This window comes from Neofelis nebulosa, chromosome 3 (assembly GCF_028018385.1).
Source record: "Neofelis nebulosa isolate mNeoNeb1 chromosome 3, mNeoNeb1.pri, whole genome shotgun sequence".
Lineage (NCBI taxonomy): Eukaryota > Metazoa > Chordata > Mammalia > Carnivora > Felidae > Neofelis > Neofelis nebulosa.
Genome location: NC_080784.1, coordinates 8,582,564 through 8,599,064, shown reverse-complemented (window position 1 = coordinate 8,599,064; position 16,501 = coordinate 8,582,564). Strand labels below are relative to the sequence as shown.

The window sequence follows — 16,501 nt, the reverse complement described above, 5'->3', positions numbered from 1 at the left end:
TCCATTCGATGTTCTTCTACCTCTTAGGAACCAGCCTTCTACCAGAAGGAGGCAGTCTCTGCTATTCCCCCAGGAGCAAGCTCTTCCCTGCCTCGGGAGCAGTCTGCTTCGGTCCAGAACTGCCACCAACTAGGTGGATACATTTTCCGAGTTCTGATAGTAGAGACAAGACTCAAATGGATAGTATTCTGCAACCTAAGCTTTACTGGTAATAAAGGTGACATTTTGACCTCGTCTTTGCTATCATTTGTCGTCTTCCTGTGGGAGGGATAAAGGTGTTAATTATCGAACCCCCTCAGGACTTTATCATTGGTTACATTCGCCAGAATCACGGAGAAGTAAGTGAAAAGGAATAAAACCTAACATGGAGTCATCAGAGTTTGGGCTTGGGGTTTGGACTTGAAAATGTTTTCATTTCTTCTAAAATCTAAAGAAAATAGAGACAATCCACCTTGTCTTTATACCAACGCAGTCGTAAAATCTAATTTTTGGTATTTTAAAATATTTTTTTCTTATTTCATAGAAGGGGGTCCCAGAAGGCAAAGCGCCCAGGGCACACAAAAGGCATAATCCAGCCCAGCTTGACGGACCAGAGAAGATTTTATTAAGCTGGGCAGACGTCTCCAGTGGTGCCGTCAGCTTTTCCTGCCCTGACCGAAGTCAAGCTGGCTGCGGAGAGGTTACCCCGATTGGCACATGCAGCGTATGGCCTCTCTATTCTGTCCACGGATCGGTGCCTGCCCCTAATAGGGGCAGACTTGCGAGCGTGCCAGGCTCTAAGCCAACAGCCCTCGCACAGCGTCTTTCTGAAGCAACGGCACAGGGCCATCGGCAAAGGTGCCATCTCAGGGTAGAGGTTGCTACAGCTCACCCTGGAGGTACATTTGCAGGTACATTTCTGGAGCGTGGGGCCTCGGGGGTTGCTAAGGGGCCAAGAGCTGGAATGAGGGTTCATGATAGAGAAATACATCTCACTGTGCACCGCCCTTTGATTTTATTATTTTTTCTCTTTTTAATGCTCATTTATCGTGAGAGGGCGAGAGAGAGAGAACTTGAGAGCATGTGCACAACTGGGGAAGGGGCAGAGACAGAGAGAAAGAATCTCAAGCAGGCTCCTCACTATCAGTACTGAACCCCACGTGGGGCTGTATCTCACCAACCATGAGAGCATGACCTGAGCCAAAATCAAGTCAGACACTTAATCGACTGAGCCACCCAGGTGCCCCTGCGTATAGACCTCTTAGATCTTAGAAGGCAGAATGTATCTATCGCATTTTGAATGCAGGGTAGCTGACCGCTTTGCTCCCATAAAACACTAGTAAGCTTCTAGAATTAAAATTGGGATGCCCCTGATTCTTTTTTTTTCTTTTTCAGGTTTTTATTTAAATTCCATTAGTTAACATACAATGTAATATTAGTTTCAGGTGAATTTAGTGATTCAACACTTCCATACATCACCTGGTGCTCATCACAAGTGCCTCCTTAGTCCCCATCACCTATTTCACCCATCCCCCTTCCCCCCTCCCCTCCGGTAACCATCAGTTTGTTCTTTCTAGGTAAGAGTTTGTGTCTCAGTTTCCTTTCTGTTCCCCCCTATGTTCGTTTATTTTATTTCTTAAATTCCACATATGAGTGAAATCATATGGTATTTGTCTTTCTCTGACTGACTTATTTTGCTTAGCATCATACTCTCTAGCTCCATCTATGTGGAGTGACAAAATTTCATTCTTTTTGATGGCTAAGTAATATTCCTCTGTGTGTGTGTGTGTGTGTGTGTGTGTGTGTATACATACATACATACATACCATGCCTCCTTTATCCGTTCATCAGTCAGTGGACACTTGGCTTGTTTCCATAATTTGGCAATTGTTGATAATGCTGCCATAAATATCGGGGTGCATGTATCCCTTCAAATTAGTATTTTTGTACGTTTGGGTAAATACATAGTAGTGCCATTGCTGGATTCTTGGCTAGTTCATTTTTAACTTTTTGAGGACCCTCCACCCTGTTTTCCAGAGTGGCTGCCCCAGTCTGTATTCTCACCAACAGTGTAAGAGGGCTCCCCTTTTTCCAGGGATGCCCCAAATTCTCCACTTCGGTGCAAGCTGGACTGTGAAACAGTAACCTTGAATTTGTGTGGCTTGTCCACAGGATCAAGTATAAAAATATTCAAAGAATCAATGGATAAACTTCAAAATAATGTGGTAGAAATCAAAGTGGGGGAAAGAGTATCGGGAGAAATTTATATACACCTCCCTAAGCCTCTCCGGGAACAGGCATTAAAAATCCCAAAAGCAGCTTTCGGTTTGGGGATTTATTGATTTTCCAGTCAGAACAAAATGTAGAGAACTTGATTACTACTTTCTTTGAGATACAAGGTTCTTAAACTGTGGCAATCCTGCAAGAAAAGACAGTGACAGCAGCCTTTGAGGCAAAAGACTGAAAATACCTGCTTACGATGGAGCATGGAGGCCCTATTAGCATAGAGAGCTCACACACAGCACTTTAAGGGCCAGAAATGCGACACTGTGAAGGGAAACGCACATTACAGTGTTCTACGAGATGGGAAGAAAAGCACCCCAAATAAGACGCGATGACTGGAGCCGTCTCCACTGCAAATTTCAAATCTTACAGAAAAACTTCAGTGTCACAGGTACCCCTCTCTGAGAGAGGAGACAGTATCATGGGTGGGCTTTTCCCTGCAGATACAGTAAGTTCCTAGGTTCATGGCACCCAAATTGAGCTGCTACTGAGAAACCTCTTTAAGTTCACAGCTGTGGGTGCTGTACAATTGGTATTTTTTGATAGTCAATCTGGTGAAGATAAAACCCAGATTTTTTTTTTTTCCATCTACTCTCCTACGCTCAAATATGATTTTCTGCCATGGCTTTTTGGCAATACTGATACTGGATTCTAAAACGTAATTTTTCCCGGGATAATTGCCAGGAGCAGGGAATTGGTTTGTTTTCTGCATTTGTTGGGCATGGGGCTAGAACTGTTGATAATCTTATCCACGCCCTATCTCTTTGAACTTGTTGATCCGTGAGGAATATCAGAGACTTGGCATTGAGCTAATGGGACTTTTGATGCCCTGAAAGTATTCCAAGGGAGGACCCGGGTCAGGGCTGTCGCAGGAGTTCCAGCTGTACCCCGCTCCCGACAACTGCTCCGACTGGGCTGAGCAGAATGAGGAATTAGTAAAATCATGTTCGGATCTTAATTTATCTTGACATCTTTCTTTCTCTTCTTTCTTTCTCTTTCTTTCTTTCCTTCCCTTTCTTTCCTTTCCTTTCCTTTCCTTCCTTCCTTCCTTTTTTACTTTGAACTGGAAAGTCACAAGAGCTAATGATTTTAATTTTGGACTCCAACTCCTTTACATGGACATGCTAATGGGTCCAGTCCCTTTTTAAAACCTGTAAAATCCAACAACATATTGAAAACTGAGCCGAACAAATGTGCATCTTAACAAATTATTATGAAGTGGTAACCCAGATTCAAGAAACAGGACATTGCCCTTCCCATGTACGTTTTTTTTGTCAAGCCCCCTGCCCCAAAGCTAACTACTAACCTGATAAACGCCACCTGGCCATTCTTCATTACACGCTCACGACCTAAGTGTGTATCCCTAAAAACAATGGTCAATTTTGCCTGTTTGTGAACTTCCCATAAACGAAATTATACAGCGCGTTTTTGGGGGTGGAGAGAATCACTACCTCGACGTGATGTTCGTGGGAGTAATACAGGCACAGACTGCAGTTTATTTTCATAATGTACTAAAGGCCCGGTTCACTGATGATTTGACTGAGCGGAAGCCAGATGGTGTCCATCGGGTGGCTGTAGCTGTTCAGCCTCAGTGTGCCCATCGCAGACGCCAAAATGGATGTGGTCTCTCCACTCAGTGGGTCAATTCAATCCCACTCTTGTTGTTCCGGCCAACCCTCCCCTGGATGAGCCTCATTAGCTCCTTTATGGATTCTTGGGCCATGGCCAATGGCCTAGCCATGTGTTCTGCCACTTACAGGCCGGCATCCTGGCAAATTTGACGCTCCTCTTTGAGGCCGCAGATGATGGAAGCAAATCGTGCTGCTAAATGAACCGTCTGGGTCACGGATGTAGATGCCTGTCATACAGGCTCATTCCGGTGAGCCCCACTCAGGCTGCCTATCTCCAAACACTGCTGCCCGGATCCATCATCGCACCCAACACGGCAACACGTGGACCATAACACAGTGGGTGAGAGTGAAATACTCTTGTCTTTCTGCAGAGGCTGACCCTCCATCGGACTTGTGACTCCTGTCTGAAGTTCACTCATTTGTCCCCCAGGTGGGGAGGCTGCATGGCCTGGGGCGTGCCCCACCCCCTCCCACCAGACTGACCACATTAGGGCTTTGACCCCGTCCTGGAGCCATCAGGGGTGCTCCACCACTGGTCACATTTTTTTTTTTCTGTTGATGTTATTTTCTGTTTGTCTGGTCCAATAGGCTAACCACCGTGGCTCTTGAAGCTCCTCCGAGCCACGTGTTGGGCTTTCTGGGCCATTTTCAGTCAGTCTCTCAATGGTGTGCTTTTTATCACAAAAGCTACGCCACAATAGATGCGCAGTCGAAGTATTTGATGAAGCTTCCATGCCCCCCCACCCCATCTACCCACATCTGATCCTGTTGGAACAGCTTCCTCAGAAATAAACTAATAAAGGGGCACCTGGGTGGCTTTGGTCTTGATATCGGCTCAGGTGGTGAGTTCGAGCCCCATGTCGGGCTCCATGGGGACAGCACAGAGCTGTCCCTCTCTGCCACTCCCCGCTCCTTCTCTCTCTCTCTCTCCCTCTGTCTCTCAAAAGAAATAAGTAAACATCTAAAAAAGAAATAAATAAACTAAAAAAATTCTGACTTTACCTGTCACACTTCTTCCTGATCCACACACCCGGGTGAGGCAGACTGGTCACATGGAATGTGGCTGTCTCCAGAAAAGGGCCATCCTCTCCCAGCTGCTTCCTGGCTAATAATCAGAATGAAAGGAGTTGGTGGTTACACAGACACATTTCCCCCTGATCATTCCTAGGCATAACGCACCTTCCCCTCCACTAACGATCAGCCTGGTGAGTACTCGGAGAGGAGAAGACAGGATTCAGTAGGCAGAGAGGGAAAGATTAGGGCTTGAGGTCCCTGGGTGGGGAAAAACACCTATTTTTTTTTAATTTTTTTTTAATGTTTTTTATTTATTTTTGGGACAGAGAGAGAGACAGAGCATGAACGGGGGAGGGGCAGAGAGAGAGGGAGACACAGAATCGGAAACAGGCTCCAGGCTCCGAGCCATCAGCCCAGAGCCCGACGCGGGGCTCGAACTCACGGACGGCGAGATCGTGACCTGGCTGAAGTCGGACGCTTAACCGACTGCGCCACCCAGGCGCCCCGAAAAACACCTATTTTGAAACAATGCTGGGAGTGTCTGATCACAGCAGGTCCCCTCTGGCATAAGGTTCCTCTTAAGACTGTAACAGACCCCACCTACTCCCCCCTCAGGTTCCCCTCTGGAATTTGACAAAAGACCTAAGTGCGGCCATAGACCACCCCTCATACAATGGAAACGAGCCTATCAGAATGGGCAACCCAGCACCCAGAGCTATCAAGCCAATAAGGGTAGGACGTGAGCAGGAACACGGGGGAAGGGAAGCGGGAGGCCCGACCAGAACCTTATAGAACAGGGACCCTTGCCTTAGCCCTCGGGCATGCACCGCATTCACTTGCGGATGCCCCCTCTCTGTAAAGAGAACGTTCCTACTATTCTTCCTTTCTGATCTTATACTCTAATAAACTTCTGCCTGCTGCTCATTTTGTGCCCACCTCTTCATCCTTTGAAGCAGCGAGACAACGAATCCTGGCTATGGCGGTAAAAAATCCTGCCACAGTACTTCCTTCTGGTGGCAGCCCACCCGGAGTGGGCCCATGGATACTCAAACTTAATTCCAGTTGAGCCACCCGGGTGCATTTCACTTTGTGGAGTGACAGGACCCTAGATCACGAGGACGGGGATGACTGGTTGTGGACAGTGCTTGCCACGTCCCCACTACAAGGCCCACGTAGGCTGCACTTTGAGATGGAACAGGTTACTCTGTGCTTTGCAAAAACTCCCTCATCCCTATTGCATCTGATGCTTCTGGACAGAAGGTCTGAGGGTAAGCAGAGGATAATTGAAAAAAAAAAAAGGTGTGAAGTTTCAGCTATTAGAATGGAGTCAGACCATCGTAAGGCAGGGGAGGGGGAACACCTTACATCCTGGGAAGTGTAGGAAGAGAGGGAAGTTGGTAATCTTTGCCCCCAGAGCCTTCCTCACGGATAAAAATGGCCTGTTTCAACTTTCCCAAACTGTTGAAGGCACTTTCAGTTTCATGGATGGCTGGTCTGGTGCCTCCAGCCGCGTGTTCCTAAGCACAGTGTGATCACCATCCCCTTAACCGTGTAAGTCTGCTGGAAACAGTAGGGGATGGCTTCGACTCCTGTACCTCCCTGTCAATACCTCTGATGTCTTTTGTATTCCCACGCCCCGTGGCCACCACTCAGTTTTCCATGGGGTGGGTGATTGCTAGCGGTTGTGGTACGGGCAAACTGGACAGGTTTCATTGATCATTCTCAGACAGTCTCCTCAAAAGTAAGGACCAGACTCCATTATCAAACTAAACTGGGAACCCTAAGGCTTAGCAGCCACTGGGAGGCCACGTTCAAGGCGCTGGCTACCTGAGTTCCCCTCCCCTCAAGTAGTGTAGGGATCACTCGGGGGCTGCCCAACAATTAGAAACAATGATTTCTTTCCAAGGGCACCATGGGAATCCTCAGGGTGGTGCAATTAGTGTAGAAGCCACGCATTCACCTGGCTCCCCCCTCAAGTCAGAATGGGTCACACTTAAGGAATGAGTTGGAAAACACCACCAGTAGATCACATAGCCCTCAAATTGTAAGCAGAATGGGTTAGGGGTCCCCAGAGAAAGCAAGATGAGATGTAGCTTTCTTCATTTAGGAAAAGTCGTTTCAGGCCCTGGCCATCTTGTGATCTAAGTCTGACTGGCACTACATGCCCACGCCATGTTTCTCACAGAACTTCCCGGGACTTGCATGGAAATTGTGGAGGAATAGATTTCAGTAGTTAATGAGTTTAAGGGAACGAAAGAACATAAGAACAAACAGCCACTATCAGGCCAGGAGATAACCTAATCATACCAGGGGCGATAAATCAGTGGTAAAACTCCGACTGCTGTTTTAAAAGCAAAGATTGACCTTACACACGTTCTTGAGTTTTCTTTGAGGGATTTAAATCCCTTTGAGCACTCAAACACCAGACCAGCTGGAGCCAGAGAACTGATATTGACCCTTGCTGACCCTCACGACCCCCATCAGCTAAGACCTGGACTCTGTCACCATAGGTGATTTTTGCCCCAATTCCATGCTGAAGTCCCCATTATGTAAGCCCCTTCATGAATATGCATGCACTGTTAGCTTAAAATTTCCCCAGTTTCATTGTTTAAGGAAACACTGCTTTGGGAAATATTCCCAGTGTTCTCCTTTACTTATTACAAGTAAAACCCTTCTTTTTCCAACTCTTGGCTTGGTTGTGTCTTTTGCTTTGACAGCTACCAAGAGGCAAACCCAGTTTCGGGTAACAAGATGACTGCAGAGATCTCTCCAAAATGGGGCTACCCTTGATCACCTGGAGATGCTCCCACAAAAATGAGAGACTCCTTATTTATGCATAGTCTGAAGGTAATTTTCCCTACAACTGCTTTGAAAAAAGATGGTTCAAAATTTGTCTCTAACTTTAGCTAAAGCGATCAACAAAACTACCTCCGCACAAGAAGTCAGGCATTCATGGCTTACAGGAGTTTTTCAGCTGCTTGGGTCCGGGACTCTAGAGGGAATGGTTGACATCGGTACTGCAATATTTTCCGCATCCCGCTGCTTGGGGTCTTGTAAATAGTAGCCTTATTCACATGTTGTGTGAGAGAAATTGGATGGATTTGGTCCCAGCCTTTGTCAAGGTTTCCGTTGAGTCTTCAGGTCAGTCACAGTGGCCGAAAGAGTGACGTACTCTTGGGAGGACCAGCCAGAAGCCAAGATGGTATAGAAATGAAGGGTGAAGATGTTGGCATACAATTTTCCATGGGTCTCTTGAGTCTGTGTTCTTCTTCCAAGCAGGGTACTTGCTGATTTTTCTCTAGACTCTCCTTTAAAGGACGTTTGTATAGTAAATAGCCTTGGGAAATAGAGACCAATGTCTTTTTTTGGAGCAGAGGGCAAGTTTGTGCATAGCATGATATAATGATAATAGTCTCTCTTCAGGGAGAAGTTTGGTCCAGCTTACTGCCCATCACAAAAGATCTGGACTGCTAAAGCCTGGAGTCCCTCAGCTGTGACACAAATCCACTACACGTGCAGCACATACCTGGGCCCCTCTGTGTTGTCCCTGAGGGCCTTGGAGGCAAGAGGAATTGATGCAAATACTCTATTCTTGTCCCCTGACCTGAAATACAGTCTTTGACCCAGGAGGCTCATGTGGTGATGTCAGCAGCCAAGAAACTACGGCGGGCTTATTTATTACATGGCAAGTTGAATAATATCTCAGATCCTTCATAGTTCTGGATGAGGAGGATTTTTTGTTTTTTTCAATTAGCCTGCTTGGGAGTCATCGGGCTTCTGGAATTTGTGGATGGATATCTTTTATTAGTTTTGGGATATTCTCAGCTGTTATCTTTCCAAATTTCGCTTCTGATCATTCTCTCTTTCCTAACACCTTGATTAAATATATGTTAGATTTTCTAATTCCATTCCTCTTCTGTTTTCTTTTGCCCCTTTCATCCTGGATGGTTTGTACTGACTTGTCTTCAGATGTGCTAACTTTCTCTTGGTTATATCTAATCTGCTGGAACACCACCTAGTGAGTTTTTAATTTCAGGTACTGTGTTTTTTAGTTCCAAGACATCTATTTTTTTATATTTTCTTTTTAAATCTGTGATGTCCTTTTTAAAGATCCCAGTTTCTTGCTGAGATGTTGAAGTTTGACTTCTATCTCTATCAGCTTAATATAATACCTGACACATACTACGTTTCTGGAAATTTCACTCTTCGAATACCTATGGGTCTGTTGTTTGTGCTGGTTTCCATTCATATTAATACATCTTTTCGTGCTCCCTTATTTTTGAGTGAGTGCTAGATACTCACTCATTTTGAGTGAGTGCTAGATGAAGGAAAATCTTATCTTGGCTTCACGGACCTCAGCGTTAGGCATGTTCACGTTTGTTTATCTTTGCGAAATACCTACAGAGCCCCCTACTGCCTTTGGAGACATTACCGTCTAAGGCCAGGTGGGGGAGCTCGCCAAAGCACACTACTTGGAAAGGTCACCAGGCCAAGCTGAGGCAATTTCCAAGGAAAACGAAGCCAAAATGTCAGGAAAAGCTGAGGCCTGAGAATGGTCAAGACAAGGAGGGAATAGAAAACGCTGAATTAATGCTGAGGTTGGTGGTCCAATGAAGGCTTCTCTTGACTTTTTGATGATTTCACATTCTGGGCATCTGACAAAGAAAAGAACAAAACAAGTTGCATAATTTCGAGAAAATCTATTGTTAAAAACTGGATAGCTAATCGGTTCCAAGTCCAGACTGAGTCAGCTAATGTTTCACGCGTGAGAGCAAGGACCTCATCTGCCCTGTTCAGCACTGTGTTCCAGTGCCCAACAGAGGCCAGTGCCCAGTGCACGCCCAGGTGGCAGGGGTTGAACAAAAGAGGCTTTTCTTGCCTTGCAAAACCGAGGAGGCGGCTGTGGATACTTAGCAGTGGGGAATTGGAATTCAGTTCTTGACGGAGGGCGAGCTTGTTTATTATCTTAGAAAAGGCAGTGAAATCAGAGGCTCACTAGGTAAGACGTCGCCTTTCAAAGGAAATCAAAATCCTCATACACCTTGACCGGTCTGGGACGGATCTAGTGTCCTGTGTTACAGGTAAGAGGACAGGCTCGGGGGTCAAGGAACTTGCCCAAACGTGGCGGCTTGCGACTAGAACCGCCGGGCCTTCCCAGACCTCGCCCTGGCACTTTGCACCCACCGCCTTGCCCGGTTTATCCCCGGACGTACATAACGCCAGCTGTTAGACACTCATCACATGACATGGCTTTCAGTTGGCCAGACAGCTTCCACTGTTTTCAAACCCCCACTTGGTCAACTTTAGTTAGTTCGTGGGGCAGGTCCAGGGTCCTAGTAACATATAACAAAATACGTTTTGCCTTTACTATTCTTACTATCATTGCCATCACGTCACATCTTCCGGTAAGATTTTACATTTCTGGTACCTTCATTTCTTCACGCAGGAACCATGGATTCCAATAGGAGATCAGCTTTATTTCTAAGACTCAAAGTACCTGCTCTCTTCCCTGTGTATCCAAAACTTTTTTTTTCCTCCAACTTCCTCAGTGTAATATTAATTGTCTTGAGACGTGTTATTTTGTAACTTGAATGTCTACGTTACACCTTGAAAACTCAAACCAAAAAATAAAATCCCACAGAAAGCCAGAAATGTCATCAGTATGTCAAAACTTGGTCACGAGCCTGGGAAAATATATAAATTATTGCAAAATATTTGTGATGAACAAATTTTTTCGGAAGTTATAGCTATCCTTCATACCTTGAAACAAAAATGTATCCTTTATTTTGTATCTAACATTGGTTATGAATACCGGTTGTAGAAAAGGGCACACTGTCTAACACTGGGGGGAATCTGTTAGATTTATTTTGTATAAGGAGACGTCCTTAGTCTCCGCTCATCATCTCACGGTTCGTGAGTTCAAGCCCCACATTGGGCTCATTGCTGTCAGCGCAGAGCCTGCTTTCCATCTTCTGTCTCCCTCTCTCTCTGCCCCTCCCCCGCTCATGCTCCTTCTCTCTCTCTCTCTCTCTCTCTCTCTCTCACTTTCTCTCTCAAAAACAAAGAGGTAAATAAATGAATAAAAGAAATCATAATAATGTAGTTAATATTTGCTGAGCTCTTCTCATGCAGCATTTAAACCACACATCAAATGAGACAGATGCTTTTATAATGGGGCTCATAACCGCAGGCAAAAAACAGATTTGAAAAGAGAGCAGATAAGGCAGTACCTATGCGGTCAAAGAAGCTGTAATCTTAGGATCCTAACGGCGTCATCCACAGACTCCAATTTTATTAGCCAAATTGGCCACAGCCCAGAGAAATCGATACACTTTACCTCTTTGAAGAAATGATACTTATTAATTCCCAAAAGCATACATATATAGAAACGCTTGAGGCAACACTGGTACCTCATTGTACTTCTAATGTATCCCATGCTTTGGCTCTTCAAAACGAGGCCACGGTGAAAGGCTTCTTTTTAAGTGGTCTTGAAATAGATGGTTTGTCCAAACGAGATGGGTAGAACAAAATCTTAGTACCAAAGACGTGGGTGAGGCCCATGAGCTTTAACTCGGTGAAATACGCAAGTATTTAGCCAAAGACTATTTATAACCCAAACATGGCACAAATGTGTGCTGTTAATCACAAGATGGGATAGATGGGGGGGGGGGGGGGGGCGGACAGTGAGCCAATGGGACGACATGAACGTTTCAGCTCTAACCTGTGAACAGTGACGCGAGAAGAACCGTAGCAAAAACAAAACAAAACAAAACAAAACACTGTTGGAATCCCAACACTTCACTCCAAGAGGTGTAATCTCGTGCCAATTACTTAGGCTCTTCAAGTTTCTGTGTCTTCATTTGTTGCACAAAAGGAATAATGATACCGACGCCTCATCATTCTTTGTGATGCCTCCAGAACATAGAAGTGTATCAGGACTTTTTCTGTAAAAGCGAGGGAAACCTCAATTCAAATTGGTTTAATTAACAACAACCAATTTATTTCATATTACCGTCATATTCAGCGGCTTCCGGTGCAGCTGGATCCAGGTACATATTCAAATGAAGGTGCCAGGATACCACCTCTCCAAATCTGGAGAATGCTCTCCTTTGAACTGGTTTATTTCCTAGATAGGCCACTTCCTTCCCAACAAGGTGCTATCCCCTAACATCTTTAGGTTTAGATCTTACTCTCTTGACTTACCCTGCAGAGTTTGGCTATCTCTCCCCAAGCCCCTGCAGAAGTCCCAGAAATACCCTTCACTGGCTTAGTTCAGTCAAGTGTTCTTTTCTGGAACCAGGATATTAAGTGCATGGACGGATCCTCTAAAGAATGCTGGGTTTACAAAAAACAACAAACGAACAACACACAACAAAGAAAACTTCATTGGACTACATGAAATATCTAGAACAGTACACAGTAGGCATCAATAAGGGTACGGTACTTTAACGATAGACTCTACTTTTTAAGCCCTCACTATGTAGAGCTACCAGCTTCCGGCCAAGTTTTGCAGGGCCACGGACACACATGCACGACTAGAATCTGTTTGACCTAAGGCAGCCTCTAATCCGAGGTGACCACAATATGTGACCTTTACCATGTCTCAATTTTTAGGATAGAGACGGTTCCAATTTTCCCCAACAAACCTGGGTAAAATCTAAGTCAATGATAACTTGATGAATGATATTTGGGGTTTTTTTTTTGTGTGGATTATCTTAATGCTAACAAAAATTACTCTTCTGTTCCATTACCCTGGAAGTATGGGTCAGGGCCAAAACCAAGAATGTATTCCTAAGTAGTACAATCAGACAGAATATAATAGGTCTCAACTAAACTGTTCCCAACTAAAAGTATAAATAATAATTAGTACACTAATTATAATCTCTATGACAGTTTACCCTTCATTGATATTTCTTTGCAAAGTGTCTATTTCCCTGAGTACAGCTTTTGGGTAACTGAGGATCAGCTAACTAAACAGAACCTACTGAAGCAAGATAAAGCTAAAAGCAGGTATCAGTTCTCCTTAAGGATTTCAACTTGGAGCGCCTGGATGACTCAGACGGTCGAGCATCTGCCTCTCGATTTCCCCTCAGGTCATGATCCCAAGGGTCGTGGGATCGAGCCCCACGTTGGGTTCTGTGCTGAGCTTGGAGGCTGCTTAAAATTTTCCCTCTCCCTCTCTCTCTCTCTCTCTGTCCCTCTGCCCCTCCCTCTCTATGCCTCTCTCTCTCCCCCTCTGCTCCTCTCTCTCTCCCTCTCTCTCTTAAAAAAAAAAAGATTTCAACTTAAAGTGTAAACATTTCTGGTTTTATTTCAAATTCCCATGTATTCTAAACATGTAAAACTCCAGTGTATTCTAAACATCGAAGAGATTCATTTGTCCTTACTTTTTCTCATGAGATTTCACAAAAATGAAAAAATGAAGGTTATATTTTCAATGGTATTTTAAGCACACCAGGGAGCTTTTATCTCACCAATATCAATTTGCATACTTTGATCCTTTTATCAGCCACCATTGACTGTCACATCTATGGACAAAAGACTTTTCTCAGTTTGCATGTAATGTGTACAGATGCTCCTCAGAAACCCTCTCCTGGGGCTGGGAAGGTGCCTTGCTATTGCACTGACTATTAGCAAACTCGCTGTTTGAATTTATCCCTGTAGTTCTGTTTTTTGGAATATTAAGAATAAAAAATGTCAATCAGAGCCTTCAGATTTCTACCAGAAAATAAGGGATCCGATTTTTTTTTTACATTAATGATCATTTCAATGGGATGACTGTATTTCTTCTACATAAAAATATTTATGCTGAAGTTTATCGACTGGAAAGAACTAGGAAGAGGCTTTTTGTGTGTGCGTCCCAATGACATTTTCAATCTAATAACTTGAATCATACTGCAGCTAAGTCAAAAGAGGTTAGTTCCAGAATCTCTGGAAATGAGATCGTTCTATGAGAATTTAAAGGGTAATGTGGTCACATTTGAAAGTCATTATCATATTCAGCATCCAAATGACATGAAATTGAGTCTCTGAAACACACCAAAAAAATATCAATTCACGTAGTTCCCTGAGATGCTAAGGGTTGGAGCAGGAGACATGACAGGAGGGAGGGAGGAGGGGTCCCAGGGGCGGGCCACAGAGATGACTCTCCTTAGACACCTACATGGGGGAGGGGCAGAGAGCCAGGGCCTTAGAAGGGTGACAAGAGGGGGAAGCCAAGGAGCCTGCTTTGCTTTGGAAGTTGCTTTAAGGATTACTCCTTAACATGAGGTCCCCATTCCCAGCCCATTACCCTTGTTGAAACACTGAGTTCAAAGTCTCCAGGGAACTTCTTGGCCAGACCTAAGATCCTTTTTTAAGCCTCATTCTTTTCGTTCTTAGTCATTTGACCCTGTTTTGAACACTCAGTATTTCTTTTTTTAAGTTTATTTACTTAGAAAGAGAGAGAGCGAGCACAGGGGAGGGGCCGAGAGTGACGGAGACAGAGAATCCCAAGCAGGCTCTGCGCTCACAGCGGGGCTCAAACCCAGGAACCGTGAGATCATGACCTAAGCTTAAATCATGAGTTAGACACTTAACCGACTGAGCCACGCAGGGGCCCCGAACACTCGATGTTTCTAATGTACTCACTTTCCACTACCCTACTCCTTGGCCTCTCTCTCTGCTACTTCTCTGTTATTTTTATTGGTTCCTGTAACCAATTCTTCACCTTGAATAATCCCCCCAATATTAGCCCAGTCATGACACATTCTCCCTTTCCTTTATTCACGTTTGTTGAGCTCACACAAGATTCTGTCTCATATAATCATCAGAACATGTATCCCCTGCCCTACTAGCTCAGGTACTAATTTAAGCACCTGATTAAATACAATCACAGACTGATCTCTTCACTGTGTGTGTGAATCCGTGTGACTTTGTCTCAGTCTCTGTGTGCGTAAATCGCATTGGCTCATTTCAGATTGGAAACGCCTAAAAACAGAAAATATGAGTGGTAACTTGAGCACATAGTTTAGGGTCAGATCTATGTTCAAACAGCGCTGTTACTCATAATGAATGTGTACAGGTCACCAAAGCTCTCTGAACCCAAGTTTCTTTATCTTAAAAAACATTTTTTTTTTTTTTTTAATTTTAGAGAGGTAGGGTGGGACAGAGAGGGAGGGAGACAGAATCTTAAGCAGATTCTCAGCTCAGCAAGGAGCCTGACGTGGTGCTCAAACTCACAACTGTGAGATCATGACCTGAACTAAAATCAAGAGTCAGGCTCTTAATCAACTTAGCCACCCAGGAGCCCTCCAATTTTCTTCATCTTTAAAATGTAAATAACAATAATAATGAGTGTGAGAGAGAATAAAATAGTAAACAAGAAGATTTATATAAAACATGTAGCATATACTGGATTTTCAATAAATCACTTCCGCCTGCATTTTTTTTAATTTTTTTTTTTAATGTTTATTTATTTTTGAGACAGAGAGAGAGCATGAATGAGGGAGGGTCAGAGAGAGAGGGAGACACAGAATCCGAAGCAGGCTCCAGGCTCTGAGCTGTCAGCACAGAGCCCGACGCGGGGCTCGAACTCACAGACTGTGAGATCATGACCTGAGCCGAAGTCGGCCACCTAACCGACTGAGCCACCCAGGCGCCCCCTGCCTGCATTTTTATTATCTCTTGTATCATCCATTCTAGAGACACAACTGTTGAGTTCAATTTTGGTTTGATTGATTGATTGACTGAAACTAACAAGATGAAGACAGTCGGGATGTACTGGGCTAATCAACCAAATATCATCTCAATACCACATCATCTCAACATGGTCAATAGCAAAAGTATTTAGACACACAATACGTTTCATGTGTCTTCCAAATATTAATAAAGTTATTCATGGTGTTGTATAAAACGGTCTATAATGTGAAAGACACAACATTAGTTTCTATTTGATGAGTTCACTTACTGTGAGTTATTTTTATTTAGCCTTGATTTTTATTTGGTGGTTACTTAGGGATGGTAAACTTTTCCAAAGGAGAGTATATTCCAATGCAAAAAATAGAGGTAGAGATCAAGAAACTCATTAAAATAAAACCTGGCATCTTGACAACAAATGTTACATACTGGTCAGTAATATTTTTCTCCTACTAAAACCATAGGAATCTAAATTCAGTGCCCCAGTGAGGGCAGCCTTATTTAAATAACCGTATTCCTCAACCCAAAAGAATCCAGGCCCCTGATTAGCTGATGTGGAGATAATTATTTATAATAGCACTTACTGGTAAAGAGGAAGGAGTGAAACCTTAGATGCACACTTGGATGTGGCTTAGGCGGGTTTTACTTCTGATTCTAAAGCACCGCAGTGGAAGTCAGTGCAGTGACTCAGAGCATTGTGATGGCCCAGCTGTCCGTGGGCGCGTCTCTCCGGGTGCGGTCACGCGTGAGTCCCCATGCCAGAGGGAAGACTAACTGGAAGGTGATCGTCATGTAATGACTTAACTGACACTGTCTTACTACCAGTGAGAGAGAGGAACGTTTGGTTCCTTTCTCTTCCATACCTCGAAGTGTATTTTCATTGATTCCCAAAGTGCACGTGAAAGGGCACACCGGGT

The 16,501-nt window shown here is 44.3% G+C and overlaps 1 long non-coding RNA gene across 1 annotated transcript; it reads right to left on the bottom strand.

Moving 5' to 3' along the window:
• Positions 1–4,820: 4,820 nt before the first annotated feature.
• On the bottom strand, positions 4,821–16,501 carry LOC131506366 (uncharacterized). The gene is made up of 3 exons (XR_009258896.1): positions 16,169–16,501; positions 7,869–9,562; positions 4,821–4,998 (listed from the first exon to the last, which is right to left on the bottom strand). It is a non-coding gene; the product is annotated as an uncharacterized LOC131506366 (long non-coding RNA).